The sequence below is a fragment of the Echinops telfairi genome, unplaced genomic scaffold (assembly GCF_000313985.2).
Source record: "Echinops telfairi isolate 266 unplaced genomic scaffold, ASM31398v2 ScPeMD7_7469;HRSCAF=8507_0, whole genome shotgun sequence".
In the NCBI taxonomy this organism is placed as follows: Eukaryota; Metazoa; Chordata; class Mammalia; order Afrosoricida; family Tenrecidae; genus Echinops; species Echinops telfairi.
The window spans coordinates 84470099-84478471 of NW_022111372.1; the positions used below are offsets into that span (position 1 = coordinate 84470099).

At 41.1% G+C, this 8373-nt stretch overlaps 1 non-coding gene across 1 annotated transcript; it reads left to right on the forward strand.

Annotated features, from left to right (window-relative positions):
* Positions 1-7245: 7245 nt before the first annotated feature.
* Positions 7246-7409, forward strand: LOC115873659. Its single transcript, XR_004048549.1, has one exon. It is a non-coding gene; the product is annotated as a U1 spliceosomal RNA (small nuclear RNA).
* Positions 7410-8373: the final 964 nt, after the last annotated feature.

The following is an 8373-nucleotide window of genomic DNA, read 5'->3' on the forward strand; positions in this document are numbered from 1 at the left end:
CTCTTCGATGTGTCTTGCAGTGCCCTGGGCTCTACAAATACAGCAGGGAACAAAACCCCTCAAGTCCCTGCCCTCTTGGAACTTACTATGCAGTGAGAATATTCTTGAACATTCTTAGTGGTAGGAAATGGAAGCAGCAGCTGTTCAAAGATAATTGGAAATCCTGTGCTTCTTCCTCCATACAAATGGGTGACAATGGTGAAAAATTAACATAAATTGAACTTAGAAACATTTGCTTTTATGTGTTCCTTCTAGAAAGTGAGACTAATAAGATGGTTGTAGAATGGATCTAAAATAAAGAATTCCAAATTAGAAAATCAAGCACAATGCATTACCATCAAAGAGATTAGTTACTGAGTTAGTTCATTTTTCAAAAATCATTTCATAAACAATAGCTCCCTGGCATTGCCTGGAGTCTTTGAAATGGCCTCTCCTTCAGTTCTTGACATGACCTCACATTAGTGCATTGTTAAATAATCTCAACGCTTTTGGGTGTAACTGATTTAACAAGTTAACACTTGATGCTGTTTATACAATATGTCCTTTAGAGGAGCAAGACAGAGCAAGACCAGGAGATTACAGCATGGGAATGGGATTTAGGCTGCTGGCGTTTGGTTGCTCGAGTACTTCTGGCACTTCCATTTGGCATGGGACACCAGTAAGTTACCTGAAACAAGTGGCTCACAAAGTTGTCATAGAAGCAATTTGTCATTTAGTCACGCTGGTAAGCCTGGATAATTTGTTTAATTTTTTTTTCAATTACCTTTCATTATTTATTAAGGAGTGATTATGTGCCAAGTAACTCAGATAAGAGCGGTCTCAGCTGGAGCAGAGCTTAACTGGTAATGGGGCAGAGAGAATGCTTTAATGAAACCGAGATGGAAACGTGATGGGTGAATGGGGGCTTCTTTAGGTTGTGTAGTTATTCCATTTCAATGGTGTGTTAGGCTGGGTTGTCTAGAGAAAGAAACCAGTGGTATTCATCTAGGTGCAAGAAAGAACTTTATATCAAGAAGTAACTTCATATCAGGGAAGCATCCAAGCCCAGTCCAACTCAAGTCCTCAATCTGATGCTAACTGGAACCTCTTCAGGGTTGATGAGGCAGAAAAGTGAAAGAGAATGCAGGGAGATCACAGCCAGCGGGTGCTGATTCACATGGATTCAAGGTTGATGGAAACATGGCAGGGCGCCGGCTAATGCAGCTGATCTCTCAGTGCAGGGCAGCCCACATGAGGCCACCGCTGGAGGCAGACACAAAGTCCCAGCAAGGAGGCAGGCAAAGGGCAAGAGAGACAGCAGTTCCCAGTATCTCTCATTCTTATGCAAAAGGCCACACCCCCGAGGACATATCATAAGGCTGCCCTTTGATGGGCAGGTTAGGCTCTACCCCTATACATGTACACAAGGTCAAGTTGACATAAAACTAACTGCCACAGATGGAGAATGGCCTTTATACTTATTTCAAAGGGAGTGGTGACTGACCACTGTTCAAGCCACCTGCATTCTTTAACTGGCTTCGCAAATAGCAACTTTGTGTGACCTCAGTCTTTCATAGACTATCTCTCTGGGCTAGGCATGATGGAGGATCCCTGAGATCTTTTTAGTGCTGATGTTTAATAATTGCATGTGCTATTAGGGTTTAAGAAAATTCTACCCTGGAGAGGTTGTTTGTAGAAAGTTAAACTCATTAGCAATGTTTTGTTTTTTAATTAGCATGTCATTGCTTTCTGATTCCAGAGCTCTCTCCCATATATGTTCCCCTTGCTCCTCACAGAAACCTGTTGAGCTGCAGAAACGGAGGTATATAAAACAGCTAGGTGATAGAGGTGGCTTCCCGTGGGCAGCACCCACGGGCTCTATTGAGTAGGCCCTTAATGAGTCATTATTAGTTTTGATTGGATTAAAATAGTCATAGGCAGAGATGTTGAACTAGTGACCTTTAAATTCCTTCCAAACATCTGAATTCTGGTATCTTTCCCAAAGTTTCCCTATAGCTCGGTCTGTGAGTCTTACAGCCCCCCAAAGCCAGGAGTGATATCTATAAGTTACATTGTCCCCACTACACATGTAAAGTCCCAGGAGTCTTGACAAGGGTATGCCAATGCAGCTAAGTTTATGTAAAATGTCGCTTCAAAATGAAAGTGGTTACATGGCTGGTGAGGATCAATATGGTGCAGTCATTCTGGGAAACATTTGGCAGTTTCTTATAAAGTTACATAGAACTACCAAATGATGCAAAAATCCCACTCAGAGATATTTATTCAAGAGAAACGAAAACGTATGTACATAAAATGCAGCCTCCCATGTTTATAATGGCATTATTCATAGTTGCTATAACTTGAGACTCCTAAATATTCTTCACCCGGTGAGTGGATAAACAAATTGTGGTCCCTCTATCTATAATGGAATACTTCCTACAGTATTGAAAAGAAATGTGTGCTTGATAATACGGGCAATGCCTTTGATGAATCATAAATGTAGTGGACTAATTGGAAGACGTCAGACTTACAAGAGTACATGCTGTATGATTTCACTATATGATATTTTGGAACAGCAGAGGCTGTTCTGAAACAGCTCAGTGGTTTCAAGGTGCTAGAATAAGAGGGAGATTGTTTCTAAAGCAGTGGTTCTCAACCTTCCTAATGCCGCGACCCTTTAATACAGTTCCTCATGTTATGGTGACCCCCAACCATAAAATTATTTCTGTTGCTACTTCATAACTGTAATCTTGCTAGTTATGAATCATAATGTAAATATCTAATATGCAGGTTGCATTTTCATTGTTAAAAATTGAACATAATTAAACGTAATTAAAGTATAGTGATTAATCACAAAACAATATGTAATTATACATTGTGAAATATTTGTGTGTCTTCCGTTGGTCTTATGCAACCCCTGTGAAAGGGTCGTTCTATCCCCGAAGAGGTCGCGAACCACAGGCTGAGAACCGCTGCTCTAGAGGGAACTGTTTGATTAATAGAATGTGCTACGTCTTGGGCTAGGTAGTGGCTATACAAATGAATGTACTGGTCAAAATTCATAGACTGGTGAGACTAAAAAGGATGAATTTTACTGTATGTAAAATTATAGGTCTATAACCTGGTACCCAGCCACCCAAGTAGTCATGTGTATGCTCTGATTCTAAAATGTTCTGTGTAAATAGCTCTTTGTCACAAAAGCACCACATTGCTGTTCAGTGTCTATTTTCTGAAAGTATAAAGTAGGCTCAGAGTCAATGAAATTTCCTTCAACAAGAATTAAGGTCTCAGTTAACCAGATTGGCTTTGCCAGGTTTGGGGAACTGTCAACACCAAGTCAGAGCCAGTGCACTGTCAGGGAAGCATTGAACTGCTAATAGCAGTGTTGGTGGTTTAAACCCACTTAGCACTCCAAAAGAGTAAGGTAAGTCAATCTACTCCTGTAAAGATTTACAGCCTCAGAAATGCTATGTAGTGTCTTACTGTGAGTTAGATTTTACTTGATGGTAATGGATAGCCTTCCATTACATCAGTCCCCAGGATTCATTTCCCATCCTTTATTTTGTAAAAATGTAAAGTGTTACCTCTAAGATGCGTTAAGCTTTCAGCAGCAATTCTGTAAGTCTACACCTTGCAAGCTGAAGTCAGAAAAATAAGTGGAGCACCAGGCCAATAGAATCACTCAGAAATCAGACTTTTCCTTCAGCGTGTAAGTTCTATGAGGGAAGGCATTGGTAACAAATGTACCATGACAATAAGCACAGCTCTGAGGGTAGGATCACACAGCCCACCTCCATACAAATGTGGGTATTTTCCCTTCTGAAGGGTGAGTGCTGATGAACACTTTCCCATATCCTAACTTCAAAGATCCAGTCTTGGAAAAGCATGGAAGATGGCTCAGTCAAAGTGAGGCATCAGAATGAATCAGGAGTTTCGTGGATGTCAGAGGAATGCATTTTCTGCACACATCGTTTCTGCTTTCTCATGAGTCATGAGCTCAGATAGGGCTCCGGGTCTTTTCTCAATACAAGTCTTCAGGCAGCCGCTCTCAGTTAACTGCAGTTGGTATTTATGTGCAGGCTCTTTTGTTGTTTATTTCCACCTTCCAAAAATAGTTTCATTGGAATATACATAAATAGATTATCCTCGTAGTCAGGATATGTCGACTCATATGTAAATATTTGGTTTCATCCAGAGTTTAATCTAAGCTGCAAAATTTAACTTATATATCCATTTTTTTTTCAAGGATAGCAACCACCACAACAAAAACTGCTGTGCAATAAAGTTGTGCTCATGGTAACTCCAGGTATGTCAGAGTAGACGTGTGCTCCATAGGGTTTTCAATGGCTAGATTTTTTGACGTCCGTCTGGGTGGACTATAGTTAACCTACAGACTTTCAGTAAGCACTCAAGCACATTAATTGTTTGTACCACCCAAATTTTCCTCAAAGGATGTCTTCAGATATGTTTTCTCAAATCCCTTCAGCACAGCGGTTCTTGCTCAGATGCTACCTCCTGGATTGGTGGAATGTTGACTCGTTCCTTTTGGTGCAGGGACCCTGAGTACTTTTTCCATCTTCTTTTGATGCTTCCTGCTTCATTCGCTATTTTGACCATAGAATCTTATAATAGTACCATTGGAGAGTTGAGTTTTTTCTTGAATTCTTTTAGTTTAAGATATGCTGAGAGCACTTTCCCCTTTTGGTTTTATAACTCTAAGTCTTGGCCTATTTCATTATAATATTTGACTTTGTCTTCTTGAATTAGCCTTTGAAATGTTCTATTCAGCTCCTTGACTTCATCCTTTCTCCCATTTGCTGCTCTGGTATCCACTTTGATCTTGGGCTTCTTTCCTGTCTTCTTCATGACCTTTTGCGGTCTTTGTGAATGATGGTTTTGATGTCCTCCCACAGCTCACCAGGTCTTTTGTCATTAGTGCTCACTGCATCAAACCTGTCCTGAGGTGTTCTGGAGATTCCAGTGGGATAGACTCAAGGTCATATTTTGGCTTTTGCTTCAGCTTTAACCTGAACTTACATATGAGCAACTGATAGTCTGCTCCATAGTCAGCTCCTGGCCTGGTTTTAGCTACTGATATTTAGCTTCTCCGTTGTGTCTTACTGCAGATGTAGTCCATTTGATTTCTTTGGTATACCATAGTTGATTTCTATGTATACCATAGTTGCCTTTTGTGCCATAGAAAACATATTTACTATGAGAACTTTGTTTTGCAAAACACTATCATGTGATCTCCAGTTTAATTTCTATCAAGGCCTTATTTTCACATTACTGTCCTTTCCTCTTAGTTTCCAACTTTCACGTTCTAATTGCCAATAACTACCAATTCTCCTTGAGCTTACATTTAATCAATTTCCCACTGAAGACAGTGGTAGACTTCTTCAATTTCCTCATCACTAGCTTTTGTGGTTGGCATATAAATTTGAATAGTTGTATTGATCAAATTTACTTGAAGACAAATAGGCATCTTCCTATCACAGACAGTATTGTATTTTATGATTGATTTTGCAATGTCCTTTTGACAATGAATACCATGCTATTCCTCTTGATTGTGTTATTCCTGGCATAGTATCACATGACTCTCACATGACCATCTGATTCAAAATGGCCAATACCAGTTCATTTCAGTTCACTAATGCCTAGGATATTGATCTTTATGAGTTCCATTTCATTCTTGACCACTTCTAATATTCCTAAACTCATACTCTGAGCATCCCAAGCTCCAATCGTTAGCAGGCTTTCTGCAGCTCTTTCTTCTTACCATGAGTCATGCCCCATGAGCCAACAAAGAGCCCGAGGCTCCACTCTCACAGGCTACACCTGATGACGTCACTATGGATGACTCCACACTGAGAAATCATCTTCTCCTCAGTCACATTTCGCGTGCCCGTGAACCCGAGAGGCCCGTCTTCTGGCAGTATCGCCAACAGCCAACAATGTTCTGCTTCCATTCGTTAGGCCTTCAGAGTCTGACAATGTTTCCAAGCTATGCAGAAGGTTTTCAGGGACTCCTTTCTGCAGAGCGGGAAGTTGATTCCTTTTCATTGTCTCTTCTTCATCTGGCAGTGCCGATGAAACCTGTTCAATGTTGAGTGGCTCTGCTGGCATTAGAACTACCAATGACATAGCTTTCAGTATCACAGCAGCACACAAGCCACCACAGTATGACAAACTGACAGACATGTGATGGTTTCAGCTACAAAAATAAAAAAAAGCAAAGAAAAAGAATTCTTCTGAAATTATGGAAAGCCTGTATGCATGCCCTTCTGATCACTAGAAACACATGGTGAAAACCAAACCAGGTTAAGTAACATAGAAATGCATTGGTTCATGTTATTTTAAAACCAAGCTAGTTTCAGGAGTAGCTTAATAGTTCTTCAAAGATGTCACTCTTAGTTCTTCTGTGCTCCTCGTCCCTAAGCTCGGAGTCTTTCCAGAAGCAGCCAGCAATCCACTGCTTGAGTCCTCACCCCAGCTTGAATTATAGAAGAAGAGAGTCATATTACCTAATGCTTGGGACAAAAGTCCTGAGCTTGGTCCCCACTGTAACAGGAAGGTAGGATTTGCTGCTTAACCTAGAACCAGGGATGAGCACCTTTGCCCCATCGCCAAAGCATAAGGACTGGTGGAGGGAGGCGAAGTAGAGGTATGCCCAGGAGGGAAACCAGGGTTCTGTTACTGGAAGGAGAATGATCACTTCAGCATGAGGAAGCCAATGTGACTTCCCTCCTCTAATGTGCTTACTCAGAGCCATTCAGCGCCAGGCCTGCAGAGCTGGGGAGAGGCGAGCTGAAGTCACACTCAGGGCACAGTCAGCTGGACCAACTGAGCCCAGGGGTTCAGCATTTGAAAGGACTGCTCCACGCCCCCCAGGGAAATGCTTATTAACACCCCTTGATCTTTGTCTCCTCAGGAACAGTTTAAAAAATCTTTTTAAAATACTTTTGTTGGGGCTCTTACATCTCTTATAGGAATAGAGTTTTCAGTTCTGTTAGAATCCAGATGTCTGGACCTAGGAGATTGAGTGGCCTGCCCAGACTATTACCCTGAACCTTCCGCTCCCAGCTCATCTCCCAAATGGTTTCTTATATATCATCTTAAACAAACCATAGTCTTGCCTTGGGACTTGTACTCTTACATAATTTCCCATGTGCAGTTTTTACAGCAGAGACTCTAAAGATGAGACTAGAGATATGTTTTAGGATGAACCTGTAAAGTATAATTGTTCTTCACAAGAAGTTTGTATGCATACTTACCTGGTAGAGGAGATACCATGATCACGAAGGTGGTTTTCCCAGGGTGAGGCTTGTCCACTGCACTCCCCATCTGCTGACCCCTGTGATTTCCCCAAATGTGGGAAACTCAACTGCATAATTTGTGGTAGTGGGGGACTGCATTTGCGCTCTCTCCTGTTAAAAAAAAGAAAAGAAGAAGTTTGTATGCTTTGCTTCCCTGGCAACGTGATGAGTAGATGGTCTTTGGAAGTTATTCTTTGGAATACATTTGACTCTCTGGTCAACAATGGTGCCCTGATTTGCAAATTATATGCTAAGTAAACTTCATTGAATTTATGTAGTTGGCTTAACATGATCTTTTTTAAACAGGCTTTTTGACTTCTCTCCTTCCACCAGGCTCTGGCCTGTTTCTTCACCATCACCACCCAGGCCACTCTTTATGACCCAGGCCACTCTTTATGACCCAGGACACTCTTCAGTGGAGGAATTCTTAACTAAAAATGATGTTTGTTTTTTTAAAGAAAAAATCAAAAGGAGCAAAGTAAAACAAAATATTGTGCTCAAAATACCTAAGCAGGATGTGGTTAACTTCGAACCCAGTAAAGCCTAACCATAGACTAGATACAGAATGTCAGAGCAACAAAAGGTCCTGAACTCCACCCTCTTCCCTCACCCTTAAACTTCACCATCCAATAGATGGGGACACTCCTCTGGCTCGGAGAGGGAATGGCTTCCCTGAAGTCAGCAGCAGCATAAATATCAAAGTCAAAGGTGAGTCTAAGGGTGTACAAACTCTGACTCCAGGTCCAGTGTGTTTGGAGATATGCTGTTACTGCGGCTGCGTCTATTTCAGCCTCCTAAAATCTTCCTTCACTGTCCCCAAGACTCTAATAGCTTAATTTTATTTGAGCAAGTAGTTTTTAGTAATCTATATTAGCAGATATACATTTACATGGCTCAAAGTTAAACCATGGAAAGGTGTAAAAAGTCTTCTGCCCTTTCTTGCTTCCACTTCCCTTCTTTGTAAAGCAACATCGTGTGCATATATAAGCACTTCAATGGCATATTGTTTCTGACTTTTAGAAATGAAAACACTTTGCTTTTTAAAGAAAGGTTTCATATTTACAGGAAAAAAAGGACA